Source organism: Poromitra crassiceps (assembly GCF_964638095.1).
Source record: "Poromitra crassiceps genome assembly, chromosome: 14".
Lineage (NCBI taxonomy): Eukaryota > Metazoa > Chordata > Actinopteri > Beryciformes > Melamphaidae > Poromitra > Poromitra crassiceps.
Genome location: NC_139633.1, coordinates 18,131,329 through 18,147,290, shown reverse-complemented (window position 1 = coordinate 18,147,290; position 15,962 = coordinate 18,131,329). Strand labels below are relative to the sequence as shown.

The window sequence follows — 15,962 nt, the reverse complement described above, 5'->3', positions numbered from 1 at the left end:
CGGAACATTAAAAACTATATGGGCATTGCATTTTGCACGGCAAGTGTGTCCCACCACCCCGGACCCAAACGTTACGCATCCCGCAGCCTTCGCTATTAGTAGCCTATTGCCCTTTTCCATCCCTATCCTATATTTCACGATTGGATCCGCGTTTTCGAGAAGAAAACCTGACTATTTTAACAATGAACTTTTCGAGGTACACAGATAGTCTGCCATTGCCAAGCCTATTTATCATTGTAGTTTTGGAGAGTTGCTTGTTTATTTATAGTGGTAGTTTTGTGTTTAGCGTTATGACTGTGTAGCCCGGAGTTGGAGGATCGTCTACAGACGCTGCAGTGCATGTGGCTCCTCTCTCCTTCCCCTCTAAGTGCTTTTTGCGTCTCTGAAGTTAGCAGGCAGCCTTTGACATCACCACGGGATGGGAGATGACAGCCGAGTGCTTTTAACTTGATTGCAAATTATGGATAGCGCCATGCGACGTTCACTCAGTTTCCATCCAAATAGGCCTACTTGCATTAGGCTACTTATCTATTTCAATGTGGCCTATTTAGGTTAATGGGTGAGGCGATCTAATTAATTTTAATTTAAATCAAACTCGCCTCTAATGACGTCCCATTTTGGATGATGGAACCGATGTTGAGGAGATGTGCAGGGCATTCATCACATACAGGTCTAAATGGCACTCAGTCATGTAGCTACATATATTACCTAATGAAACATAATGATAACTGTTCAAATGGAGATTAGGCTTACATTTTCTGAAAGACTATTCTCTGGTGTTTTCCATTGTTCTGACACTTTTCTAAGTGTATGATGAGGGCTTTTTTGCCGATAATATGCCTCCTGGTAACATCCAATCTGCCAACCTCCACTAACCCTAATAGACTTTTTCTGTCATAGCCCATTTCAAAGATGACAAAAGTAATGGATGCATTTGCAACCCATTATTTATGTTTGAAAATGGATATTTCACATCTCTTAGCAGAGCATCCTTTCACTTACACATCTAAAAACCAATAAAGGGCTTGCCGCAGAAGCATAAATTGGTCTGTCTGGCAGAATCCATGTTGTGCTGCTAATGTACCCAAATTAACTCAACTGTAAATTGTCTCCTTTTAGATGTCTGTCTTGCTAAAAGTACCCGGTATGATTCATGATTTAGATTGCTTTTAACACTTATTGGCTAAGCAATATGGTAAATGTACAAGGTGATGCAAATGGCATTAGTGAGAAAGGATGCACAGGAGCATGTAATGCAGTCAATACTACATTAACTACTGATGCCCCAATTACAGAACCAGGGAGAGTGGCTTTTAGGAGCATTAGGACTTGCAGAAAAGCTGAGATCACCTGCTGCTCATTGCTTAAAAGCTTCACCCTTTACTTGCTGGGCCCGACCCGAGCCGACAGCTCCCCGCAGTTTGGCCGGGTTGTCCAAAGAGCTGCTGGGACGTGGGCTCTTTCATTGCTCTGCCTCTTAGCGTTTATTGGCTCTAAAGTTATAGGCTTGTCAATTCAACTTTCTTGTCTAATGTAGCCACTTATTGCCTAAATCAATGTGTGTGTGTGTGTGTGTGTGTGTGTGTGTGTGTGTGTGTGTGTGTGTGTGTGTGTGTGTGTGTGTGTGTGTGTGTGTGTGTGTGTGTGTGTGTGTGTGTGTGTGTGTGTGTGCGTGCAGGTCACATGGGTGATTGTGGTGTTTTTCAATGTTTTGGTATGAGTATGTTTATTGTCTTTTAATGCATAATGTGTGTGTGTGTGTGTGTGTGTGTGTGTGTGTGTGTGTGTGTGTGTGTGTGTGTGTGTGTGTGTGTGTGTGTATGTGTGTGTGTGTGTATGTGTGTGTGTGCATGTGTCTACTGCTATGATCTATCTAATAACTATCTACTACTATTAGAATTCTTATATTGCTCACTGTATGAATAAGGTCACCAGTCAGTGGTCCTATGTGCTTGAAGACTGCGGTCCTACACAGTAAGTGGCAACACAGTAACGCCGGCTGTTTGGCACTGACTGTTATATTGAACTCTGAACTTTGTGAGGAAAAGTTCAACGATCTGGAGAATAAAAGTAACCAGAAATGTCCTTTTCTAAGCTAATACATAGAAAAAAACATCAACAAAGCAGCTACATTCCTCACCTCGGCTTGTAGCTGTTGTTATGAATTTAGTGGGATGAAACACAAAATATATATTTTTTCTCGTGTGAGTTGAATGTAAAACGTACAATGCTGTGTAACATGAGATTATGTATAGGGCATTAGGTTTGACCAATATCATAGATTGTCTTGCCGTAAATCATGCGCATGGTAAACTAATCAGCATCTTCCCAAATGGAGGAGTTATTTACAGTAGCTTATGGTTATGACGTCCTGTGTCTGGAGAAGCCAGAGGGGTCGACACAGTATGAAAGTGGCTTGTGAAGGTAAAACAGTCTCTGCATTGTGAAATGACCTCATGTTGTATTTGGTGATCAGTAGCAACACATGTCCCAAATATTCCAGGCCAACATTTTTATGTTACCTTATGGTACTGTAAGGTTCCAATGTGCCTCTAATTCAAGAGGAAAAAAGCTATTCTTCAGCCATTTTCTCTCCTTCAAAGTGCCACAACTGCAAAATTGGGTCTAGAGACTGTAAGCACGTCTTTGGATCATCATGTATACACCACTGTACTCATGGTGGGCAGAGGGAAAATCCTTCAGCATATGAAAAATCGCTGGTTATACCTTTGCGTTTTAATTTACGACCCCGTAAGCACCCTGTCCAATGAAATTTGTACATTCATAAAGCATGTGATTGAAAAGCAATGGTTCAGATGAATACAGACTGGTGATCTGTCGGCTGCTGCAATAAAACTTGGGGCTTCAGGCTCCGATTCTTATTTTGAAATAATAAGAAATGCTTCATTCTTTAGCCGTGTTACCATGGTAATACTGTCTTGTAGCGACGTTGTATTGAGTTAGAAAGTGGACAGTAATATTTCTTTTCTGTTATTTGGTTTGTGAGGGTTTTCTAATTTCCAGCTGGAGATTACTTTTATATGTTGCTTAAGTCTTTTCACTTTTCCGAAGGAATGCAATTTGCTCTCTTGTATTTGCTGTTTCCTCGGCTTATTGGTTTTCTCTTACTTTCAAAATTAAACTTGCCCATTTCAAATATTGAAATTATGTCTGTCCCTGACTGTGCCCTGGGCCCTAAACAATATTACAAACGTATTGCTCCGTTTGATATTTCGTAAGTCACATCTCGTTATTATGAAGCTTCATTTCGGGGACCTGCATCGTCTTCGCAGTACTGTTCCCATTTGAACAGAGATGGTCAAAGGAGACACTGTATGGAGGGGGAATTCATTTCTTCATTTGCATTCACATAACAAACATTCATCACAAATAGTGTCAAAGCATACATCTTCCCTGGTATGCAGATAATCATAATAATATTATCTATTCTGTGTTGACAACTACTGTCATGTGCCATCAATGTTTTCGCCATACATTTGATACAAAAGCCGTTGTCATTATTCATTTTAGCTACACGCAGAAAATAAAAAACAAAAAACACACATATGCATTTGATTTAAACCGCTAAACTATTTTTGGCATTTTGAGCAGCGCCTGTTTAATTCAGACTGCTTTGGTACTGATTTAAGCTGATCTGGTACTCTCTAACGCAGAGTTCTCACTAGACCCAATTTTGTCTCCCACCACTAAACCCCTAGATCCCTATCGGTCCTGATGGTTTCACATCTGTGAGTGTGGGAGATGATATCATTTTCCATAATCTTAGTGGGATTGAAAGGGACTGGAGGGAGACTTGAGACACACGTGTTAGCCAGCGCACCCACCTGCCTTCCATGTAAATGGCTGCATTCATCAGCATGGCACACAAACTCAATGATGTGCTCTTGAGTTGTGAGAGCATCCCTTTTGATGTTATATATATATATATATATATATATATATCCAGGGGCCACATGCTCGCCATGTTACCCTGTGAATTCTCACAACAAGATCCGCTTACTACATGCATCACAAGGAATGGACAATATCTCTTATTAGATTGTATTCCAAAGTCTCCCCCTCTGTTTTTATTCAGTGAAAACAATTTCTCCAATTTCAAGAAGTGTGTGTGTGTGTGTGTGTGTGTGTGTGTGTGTGTGTGTGTGTGTGTGTGTGTGTGTGTGTGTGTGTGTGTGTCCGTCCGTCTGTCCGTCTGTCCGTCTTGTGTGTATCAGACAAAGCTCGGGATTTTACAGAGGAAGTGATACTGAAAGCTGTAGTTCCTTGAATGGCCACTTGAGGCCATGTTAAAATGCCCTTTAAAACAGGATTAAGCATGTTTAACAGCCTGGTTCAAAACATGGTTTGCTCTAAATAGCTAATTTGACCTTTCGTAACAACTGTAAGGGGGGGGTGCATTTTTATAGAATTCACCTGTTTAGAGTAAAATAGGCGACAGGTTGCCTGTCCAGTGATCGCGCAGCTTGATGATCACCGACCAATAGCAGGCGTAGCTGTGGCTCTGGGAAACTCCTGGTTTTGTGCCATCTTGCGTGAGCTGCGGAGGAACCCCAAGATGGCGACTGCCACACTAGACTTCAGAAAAACCAATGGGTGATGTCACGCTGACTCTGTTCATATCTTTAGACGGCCGATGCTGTGTACAGTATGTATATATGTGTATGTACTGTACGTATGTACTGTATGTATGTGTATGTATGTACTGTATGTATGTATGTATATATGTATACATACATGTTATGTATGTATTATGTATAGAGAGCTCCAGGAACGAGTCCGGAAATCATCGATGCTAACAGCTCTGGTTCTTCACAGTTTTCACCTATGGGAGTTTTGAATGGGTTTTTGGCGCGATGCTTCTAATAATCTCTCTGGGCAACGCTGGCTTAATCGAACACGAACCAGTGTTTAGTAACATCATCTTCACACATGAAGACCACTTTTATGAGTTTTGAAGCTTTTATGTGCCGTTAAAAGGGTGGCTAGCTAGCAAACGGCTAAATGAGACTACAATGTCGACGCGGATATTATACGTCATCACGAGTGAACGCGGAAATTCTTTCTCTCGCAATCAATGCGTGGACGCCTATGCGACACTGTGTGTAGTTCTGGATTAGCTTAGCACAAGCTTTTTACCTCTAGGGCTCGCAGTTACGCTTCAAAACTCATGAAAGTGGTCCTCATGTGTGAAGATTATCCCGCTGAAGCTTGGTTCGCGTTTGATTAAACTTGCGTTGCCCACAGACATTATTTGAAGCATCGTGCCAAAAACCCATTCAAAAATCCCATAGACAGAAACAGTGAAGAATCAGGAAGTTCGGGACTTCCGCATTCAGCCTACAGAAATACATCATCCCTGGAGCTCTCTATTGGGGGTTGGGGAGGTAGGGGTGTCACATTCAAAATTATATGAGCAAATAAGAAATTCTAAGCTGCAAGGGCATATACTCATCATTCCAAATGTTGCACAGAAAACCTTTTACAAATCCACAGATGTGCTGACGTGGTGAGATGGTTACTTTAGACCACCTTTTAAAGCACCTTGGAGAAACCTAATCTCTCACCTCAAATACTGAGACAAATGCAGACACGCACAGAGGTAATGTAGCTGTTGTACAAACCCTTCTTGACTCCAAACACTGAACTCTAATGACCTCTGAATCATCCAGAGTGCTGCGATTATTCTGCAACACTTGCATTACAGTGAGCGTTTCAAGATCCCCTCTTCTTTGGCAATGTGTGCGTTACTTAACCTGATGCTGCCAGATGGTTTGTTTCACATTACCATCTGGGAAGTCCCTCAGGAAACCGTTTAAAAGGGGCAGGCACTTAAAAAAAAAACCTGGCAGGTGATTGGATGATAGAAGGAAAGTTTGCGCTCTTAACTCGAGGCTTATCGAGGCAAGCATGAAAGGCCAATAGATAGTCGGTCTGTGGGGGAACGCCCGCAAAACGTTACGTCCGGTATCTTTGTGCCAGTGGGACGAATGGTAAGATGGTGGGGGGAATATATACTGTATCTCAATGGGCTGACTCACCAGCGGAAGGTGCTGCCGCTGCGGCTGTACACACTACAGGATTGGGGATTCAAGAGCAGGTACATAGACGTCTATTCAGATGTGCGTTTACTGCGGGGGTTGAATCCCAGATCCTGCCTGGGCTGGGCTAGCAGCTAAATGCTAACTATGCAGAATGGGGAGAACGGGAGGATTTCATCCATGCAGAGCCATTGACCACACGTCTATGATGAGACACTGCCTGAATGTATAAAAACGAAAAATGAAAATTAATTTACATAATGAACAAAAAAGTGATAACAAAAAAGTGAACATTCTGGTCGTCAGACCATCATCAGCACAGCATGATGACAGCACGTAGCTGCCTCTGGATGCTGATTGGTGTGAACCACTGATGGTTTGGATTCTAACCAATGATGGTTTGGATTCTAACCAATGGATTGGAGCGTGGCAAGATGGATTTGTCATGTGATCGTGATATCGGGATGTTGTGCAAATCCAGCTGCATCGCAAAGGTTATGCGTTACAAGGTGCTTAAAGGTTATGCGTTACCAGGTGCTTAAAGGTTATGCGTTACAAGGTGCTTAAAGGTTATGCGTTACCAGGTGCTTAAAGGTTATGCGTTACCAGTTGCTTAAAGGTTATGCGTTACAAGGTGCTTAAAGGTTATGCGTTACCAGGTGCTTAAAGGTTATGCGTTACCAGGTGCTTAAAGGTTATGTGTTACCAGGTGCTTATGTTATTTGTAGTCCAGCATTAGGCGTCATTGCTGATCTTTGCTCATGGATGTGATGGCTCTCAGTGATGATATATATTTATATAAATATATGTAGGCTAAATATCAATGATGTTACAGTTAACTTACCTTTTGGCCTGGAAAACAAATGTTATTGCTTGGTTTGATTATACTGTTGAAAGCAGGTCTCACTGCCTCTTGTTTCTGCAAGGCTGAGTCTCTCAAGTTGCTGTTCACAGCAACACACACACACACACACACACACACACACAAACAAACAGAGCCTACTCTATCTCATTAGTCTTTTTCACATAAGGTTGTTTATACACCTGTTTACCTATTGCACCTTCTCTGTCCTCACTTGTTTGGCATCGTGAAGCGCTCTGCAGAGCCGCCCTTTTGCTCTCTGGCAAAGATGATTTCTCTTAACATGTCCTCTTTGATTCTGTAGTTGTTTGTAGGTAAACAGTAAAGAGAGACAGGAAAGAGGAACAGCATGCAGCAACGGTCACGAGGTGAGCAGGTTTCAAAACCACAATGTCACCAAGTCTGCCTTTTTGGCCATTAGGAAAATGTGTATTTTTTATTATTATTATTATTATTTTTACATGTTGTCGCCTTCATTAGATAGGACAGTGTAAAGACAGGAAAGGAGATAGAGAGAGGGGAGGATGTGCAGCAAAGGGCCACAGGCCACATTGGAACCCGGGCTAATGTACACCGCCTCCAGAACAGATGCGGTACGGCTCCGGTACGGCTGCGAACAGACCCACACAGTCATGATATCATCTGTCAGACGGATGCGGGATCCGGCAAAAATAGAACAGGTGCGTAATTTTTCCGTAGCGCATGTATCGCCCATCAATTAAGATGGCCGAGAGCCAACGCAGCCGTAACGCATCTGGTGTACATTGCCTGTTAGCTTCTACCAGGTGAGCCACGGGGGCACCCAGGGCACCCAAAACTACGAGGAGGAATGTAAAATAACAACATAAGATTGTCATTTGGTGGCCTTCATCCAAGGCACCCTGCTAAAAAAGTCCCAGTGGGAATCGAAACCCTAACATTGTTATAGTTAGCCATACTCTATGCTACATATGTACATCTATGCATATTACTGTAATGTGTGTGCATGCAACAAAATTGCAAAGAAACTGCCTGGCAAATTCAGTCAGACATGCTACGCTAGTACGCTACACTCTCACGCTGTCACAGTGAAGACGGCAAGAATGACATATTTCAAAATGTATTTAGACACAAAAGAAATGTAAACGTTTGTGTCAGTGATGATTACTGTAATGCATTATTTATGTGTCAATTGAATCTCACACACATATTTGCGCTTGTGTCTATAATGGAATCTTCTGTCTTGAAGCAAACAGATCTAGTATTATTATTCCTACAGCATTAAGCAGGATATCTTGTTTAATCCCTCCTGAAATAGTCCCCTGATGCTTATAATTTGCTCATATGAAAGACAGGAGTGTATCTGTTTGTGTGTGTGTGTGTGTGTGTGTGTGTGTGTGTGTGTGTGTGTGTGTGTGTGTGTGTGTGTGTGTGTGTGTGTGTGTGTGTTTGTATTTAGGCCAATGGAAGTCTCCCATTCAACAGTTCTCCTCCAGCAGGATCTTGTTCTGGTTGGGATTAGAAACCGGTATGTGCATGTGGGTTTGGGGGTAACGACCGGGGTGAAAATGTGTTCTACAAATTCAGACATTTTTATGGGCTCCTGATCAGCTCCTGATGGACTTTCTCATTGAGGCAAACATGAGGGAAATTATTCTTTGCCGTTTGTCGTTTTTGTTTTTGCACATCTCGGCGCAGAAATGTGACAGTTTTTGACATACACCCATGTGCTCATAACTTGCCCAATGAAAAAAGCTGGCGTGGATTTGTATGATTAGCATGGGGCTATGCTATGCCGAGCTCAGGCAAATGGACTCAGCCGCCCCGGGAGCTGGAGTATTAGTGTAGTTCTGGGAGGCGAGCTCAGTTAGCGGCTGACCCGCTACATTCTGACTATAGTGCACACAATAAGAGTGCCAGAGGATTTTTTGCCCCGTGCCATATCTCCCATTTGCCAGAGGGGACATGCCTGATCCTTCCCTCCATGACTCATTATCCATTCACCTTCCCTGCTTACCTCCACTCAGCAGCGCTGCTGTTCTCACTAACTCTTTTCTTCATGGTAAATGTCTCTCGCAGAGCGCGCCACTCCAGTGTCTTCCCTGGGCTCTATTTAGGTGCAGTGTTGGGCAAGTTACTTTCAAAATATAATATATACTATATATTACTAGTTACTTCCATTTGAAAGTAATAAGTTACTTTACAATATTACTGTCTGTGTAGAGTAACTCGTTACTTATTACACTACTTTTGCATTACTTTCACCAAAACAACAGCAGCAGCGGAATGACATTGCCACCCCGGAACCATCCCGAAAAATCATTTCAACCGCCTTGAAGTCAGTGTAAACAATCCAAAATTTTAAATGTTATTCTTTTCCTTTGTTATTGTCATCTATAGTGGTTATTTGCATAAAAACACACAGTCTGAGTAGGAAATGATTTAAATATGTGCTTTGATTAAAACATTTTGAACTCAATTTGTAACTTGAGTTACTTGAAAAAGTAACTGGTATAATATTACTGAAATCCTATAAGTAATGATATATTACTGAGTTACTGCTAAAAGTAATACATTACATGTAATATGTTACTTTTGTAATGAGTTACACCCAACACTGATTAGGAGTGCAGGGGAGTGTCACACACAAGCTCCACCTGCAACCAGCTTACACCACCTTGTTGCATCTAAAATACATTACAAGACTTTCCCTCCGATTTTACACAGGATTTCCAGTTGGGCGCAGTCTGTCTTTGTTGACTCTAGTCTGCAGTTGTTGTGGGCAGTTGCTGTGTCAGTCGGCAGCAAAATCTGTTAGTGTATTATGGGTACAGATTTCTAATCGTCAAGTGTAAACTGCCTCCCGACGTTAGTCAGAGCCACAACCATTATATCAAACATGTTTGAATTTCTCGCGTTGTCGCATAGTGTAAACTGGTGCAACGACCTGACTCATCACAACTCACACGTGCATGTGGAATCCCGTCAATATCCAATGAAAAACTAGGAGGCAATGAGGCAAAAGCAGTCAAATAGCTAGTCTTCATACAGTATTTCTGGTACCAATGGCACACAATAATACAGGGAAGCAAACACGCTAAGCTCACGGTTAAGTCAGAAAGAATAAAACCGAAACTTCCCGTTACAATTTCCAAAATAAAAGTATACCATTGCAACCGTTTTTTCATAATCAGTTAAGATTTCAAAGTTGTCTAGTGTATCTAGGCTATTAGACAAAGATATATTATGAGTTTCCGTTCACAATATTGAGCGATTCATCTTGGTTACTTCCTGGTCAGCTGATGAAGATGCCATCCAGTGTCATTCGATGTGTGCACTTGGCAGCAGTTCACCAATATGAGTGTGTTGTTGCGGTGCAACTTCACAATTCATATTTTGTATATAGGCTTATTATCACTTTCAGTTCTGCATTCAAGCACTTTCCCATATGCTGTAGTCTCTCTGTAGTTCTAATCCTTCTCAGGAAGACCTTTAATTGGCTATTGTTGCCAAAAACAATGTCACATGAATTTATTTAGGTCAAACACTGCATAATTAAAAGCCTCCTTATGAGCTGCTCTCTGATTACACCAATGCAGGGAATGACTTTCAGAAGATATTACAGCTATCTTGTTGGTAAATAGAAACGCCTGGGGTGCCGTCTCTTAAGTAAGAGCCAACTTGCTGAGAACTAATCTCTTATTGGATGACCTTCAATAAATCAAATCTTGAATAGCTAATTAAAGTCTGTGATTAGGGGGCTATTTCTTTCCCTCTGAACGCTCGTAGATTAGGTGGTGGATATTGAAGTTGTTGATTTAATCAATGCTAATGCTAACCATGAGCTTCGCCAACACAACTATACATTGAGAGGCAAGTGGCTGCTTCAATCTACACACACAATTCCCATTGTACTCAGCTTTAATTGGAAATTGTTTTCAAGTAAAGACCTTTAATATCCCCCCATCCCCCCATATCCAGACCCCAGTGTTCCCACTACCATTCTACAGGCCTGGCGGGCCCGCCAGGCCAAAGACGCCCCCGCCAGGCCAGAATTAATTTGTGCAAAAACAAAATATTGGTGTTGACTGTGTTGACAGTAATAGAAGATGCCGAATCATTCAAAACAATAAGCATTTTGCTGTTAGGAGCATCATGCCAGCGTGCAGCGCTGTTCCAAAACGTGTCAACCTGTGTTGTTGCACGGGGAAACGCACATCCCATAATACAACTACCGGTATATGCATCGCATCCCATAATAGTATGATGATACTTTGGATGCCATTGCGAACATAGATGCAAACAGGTTAGCTAAAAGTTTAGCGTCGCCAGCGAGGGCCCCCACCGTTGTGGTCAGGGGACGTTTTGAAATCCCTCCAGGCCTGAAAGTTTTTCTTTCAGGGAAACACTGGATACCCCAACACACCGCTTTCTCTTTTACACTATCCAGAAACGGCATAACAAGGCTCACTCCTTATAATACAAGACAATAAAGGAATTCATTCAAACCAAGCCATCTTCATTATCAGCCATCGGCCAAGGCCACCTACAATATCGTTAACACTTTGACTCGATTCCTTCTCTCTTGAATGGGCCTACTACACATGAGACTAGCCGATGCTAGGCCAGCTTAGCTTAGCACCACATACAGCATTACATCCAGGAAGACTTTTCTAACTGTGTATCCAAACAGCCTGGTTATTGACCCCATAAGAAGAGAGGCTGTGGGAGTAGATGATTGAATGGCATTAGAGGCCTACGCTGCCAAATAACTGCCCCCCTGTGGGGAATTTGCATTATTCAAGATGAAACCGACTCACACAGTGCACCGCAGTATGCTGTTCCTTCTTCTCCTCCATTTTCCACTGAGCATCTGAATAGCACACCTGTCTCCTGGCATATCCTGCGTAATAATAATAATAATAATAATCCTCTGTAATAATAAGTGTGCCATAATTGCTGAGGAGAGTGGATTTTGTACATCGCTTCCTGACCTTTTGAGTGACACAAACTTTAGAGGGCTACACTTATTCTCCTCCAAATGCATTTTTAATGTAGACTAAAAAGTGTCGGTGCATTATTCTGTGCCAGATGGCGGAAAGTGGCTGTGAAAGGGCTAATGGTTAGATTATTATTATTTTTTATTTATTTTTTATTTTGTCAGGAATCATGGAGTGGCAGATAAGATTGCCCCTTCTATCAACGTTTGAAAAGATATAGTTTGAGAATAGATGGATTTATCCCTTTATTGAAATGCTAATTCCATCTATAGGGAAAAGTCAATTGAACGCATACCTATGAAGATGCATTCATCTTCTCAGTTATTGACAGCTTGCAGTCACTTAGATGAAAGTGTGGTGAAGTGGCAGGTTTGAAGTGGGGACTTGACCCAACAGACACCCCAGAACAGGGATGGGCAACTTTGATGATAGAGAGGGCCACACCAAAAAAACTTCCTCGCTACCAGAGGGCCAGATTGTGACCGTGCACTTCCACCAGTAGCCTACTGTAACACCATCACTCCCAATTATAGCTACTAATTTGATGAAAAGGACTCGTAATCAAAGTTTATTATACCAACATTTATATTTTTCATATTCAAATTTAGTAATTCTTCCATTCAGATGACACCAGAAACTTTGCTCTAGTTTTAAAACAGCCCGCTACCTTAATTTGATGGGGTACATCACCCAAATATGTCATACTAATCAGATTAGTAATGTTGCAACTTGCATGTGCAATGTGCATCCTGGATATACTTTGTTACAATAGTGTGAGCTCAAATGCTAACATTAAACAGTATGTGGATGGACAATGCTAACGCCATTAGCGCCATGTTCTGGGTTGTACAGTAAAATAAACAGATTTTTCGTGGTCTAACCTAACAAAACCAAAAATGTCCGCCTTGTAAAAAATATATATATATAAAAAAAAATGGGGGGGACCCAGGGGCCACACTGAGTGAGGTCGGGGGCCGCCAGTTGCCCGCCCCTGCCCCAGACCCTCAGCAGACAAGCCCCAGCAGTAGGCTCACAGTTGATTGGCTGGATGCAACGCCAAATCGTCTTTGTGTCAATACTCTGACCATTCCTTCATCCCTAAGAGTTCTCATTGGTTTTGGATGGAGAAATCCTGTCTGATGAAACCATGAATATTTTTGTGTCTTTTCTCCTCCCACTCAACCATCATATTCCTCCAATCATTTTAATTGTCTCGCCTCATCTCTCCCTCTCTCCACGATGTTGTTGACACCTTCCAGAGGTGTAATCTCACTATACTAGTGAGCAGCCGAGTGTTGGAACAAGTCGCCTTCTGTAATCATTTGGAAACTCTGCCAGTTCCACGTCTCGGAAAAAAAACAAAAAAAAACAGTAATGAATTTAATTAGAAAGCTGTTGCATTTCGCTGTGATAGTTCTTTTAATTAACCCCATGTGAATAAATTAAAAATAATAGGGCCTGAAAAGTGTGGTGGGGGGAAAAAAACGCCCCTAATGAAGTTCTCCGTTAATTGGGGATGGCGTCTGCAGCCAAACCGCAGTGAGCCGTCAGCACCAGGAGCTAACAATGCCTTCTGTAAAAGCCTCTGTGCCTCCTCAGAAAAGGGCCCAGGGCCGCTTGGTGCTGACTTCAAGTGTAAGAAATGCACCTCTGACGTGATGGAAATGACCGTGGGCCGAGGAGAGAAGGCAGCCCTGTTCCAGGCCGCTCGCTCGGGCTCGGCTCTGCTCTGCTCTGCGGAGACTCCCTGCGCCGCGCTTGAAGCCCGGCCAGTGTTATTGCAGCCCTAATGCGTCTGACTCATTTGGAGCGGATCAGCAGTAATTATGGTGGGGGGGGGGAAAGTGGCTGCCGACCGCGGGGGTCAGGACACTTGTAACATGTGAAAAGAGCAATTATTCCAGGAGACAAAACCCTCCCTTATCCCGGGCAGTGCCCAGGGTCAGTGCCAGGGTCAGTGCAAGGGACGGCCGGGGCTCCGTTTCACCGAGGGCTTATTAGCCGCCGCGGCGGCGAGGCTGCAAAGTTTGAGAGAGTGCATCCTGTTAATGAACAGTCCCCTCCTCATCCTGTCTGCTCTCTCCCTCTCTCTCTCGCCCACTTACTGCGGGTGTTAATTATGTCATAATCATAGCACGCAAACAGTCCCAGAAATCACCTCTCTCACAGACCCCAGCATTCATATACAACCATCTGGAAATGTAGCCCAGCCTTACAGTAACATAGAAGGGGCTTTACAGAGAACTATAAGGAAAAACACAGTTAATATGAAATGTAATATTGACTCCGTCCCTGTGGGACCAAGTTTGTGCGCGCGTGTGCACGCATCTGTGTGCAGACGTGCATATATTTTCTTTCTCTCCCTTGCAATATGCTCCGACTAAAAGATGGGACTATGAATCAGGATCAGAGTGAATCAGCCGTCTTGATTGTGCTTATCGTTCTGAATACACACGTTGGGTCTGCTTTCAAACTGGCGTGCTGCGTATTCCAGCTGATATTATTACCAGATGTCTTGTATTTGGTCTTGGCAATAGAGAAATGTGTCCACGGGCTCAATTACAGTAATGACTGTATGCTGAATGAAAGGGGCTGATTCATGCGCACAATGGCAAGACATCTGCCTGAGATCCCCGTTAACCTTAGTGGGCAGGCACCTCGGCCCTGGGACAAATTCTATTTAGCGATTGCCATGGCCACAGCATTTGCAGTGGTGGCTGGAACATAAAAGAGTGGTTTGAATCAAGTCCCCGTAGCTTCTAAACTGCAGACTCACAGAGTCTGTGGAACAACAGCACCACCACCACACTTTGAGATGTTCCACCGTTACACACACACACACACACACACACACACACACACACACACACACACACACACACACACACACACACACACACACCATGTGCCTCTTTCTGTCTCGTACCGTTGATAACTCAGAAGAGATTCCCCCTCTCTTATCATGACGTGAACATGACCATAAATGAGAATAGAATAGAATGTTTGCTATTGTTAAAGCAACAGTTTATAGACGTTTTCACGGAATTGTCAGTCCTGTCTGCTGTGACGTTTTCAGCAGAGCCATGTATATAGAAGAGTCGCGACATCTCCGTTCACTCCAATGGACCAGTATTTTACTCTCAAGAGTTCCAGGAAGTAAGGTCCTGGATTAATCAGCACTGTCGAGTTGCAGCAAAATGGACAGTTTGTGTTGTACTTTGAAGGGGTCCGACGTTTAAAGAATCAAATTGTACATTATCAGCTTTATTTTAGCATTCAAAAGTAGCGCAAGCCTCCTTCCTGGCTATTCATTGGCTACGGAGTCACGCATTTTGGACCTCCGCTGACACCACTCTCTTACTAGATTGCTCTGGTTTTCAGAGATGTTCAGTCCTGTCCTATGGTCCTAGCAAACACTGCATCAGGAAGTGAGCTGGGGTTCCATTTAGAATGTTTCTGTTGTTGAATTGAAACAGTCTATAGATTCATCCTGACCCATTAACGTCTGCCTGATGTCTTGTGCAGGAGTGCATTGAGCCAAGAGAGGGCGATGATGACGATGATTGCACTTGTTTCAGTTGAATGCAGTCATTGGTAATGTACTATGTCATTTCCCTGAGCATCCTAGTCTGTATATTTGCCACGGTGGTGCGTACCACTCTCTTATTTACTGCAGCTGGGAGCAGTAATTACAGGGGCCCCGCAGATGAGGCCCACCCAGGGCCAGCTTTGACCTCCTTAAATGCCTGCCCTCCTGCCTCCCCTCCCCATGTGTCAAGAGGGCCGAGGGCTTCTCATCAAGATGCTGCATCACACCATGGTGTCAATCCATCTAATTGATCTAAAGACATTTAACAAACACACAATCGGATATGTCACGGCCCCCTTGTGCTATTTAGGGTGTGCGTCAATCTAAAAACCTGCGTGTGTGTGAGCGGGTGTGTGTTACTGGGATCATCATGGGGACACCTGTCATCATAGATGTTTTGTTGAATGAGGTCCACCAAACTATGAGAGAACTCAACCGTGAAGTCTGACGAGGAAGAGGAAGTGACAAAACAA

The 15,962-nt window shown here is 43.0% G+C and overlaps 1 protein-coding gene across 1 annotated transcript in view; it reads left to right on the top strand.

The window, feature by feature from the left end:
- Positions 1-15,962, top strand: part of lmo1 (LIM domain only 1) — a 40,050-nt gene that overhangs the window by 356 nt on the left and 23,732 nt on the right. The window lies entirely within an intron of this gene.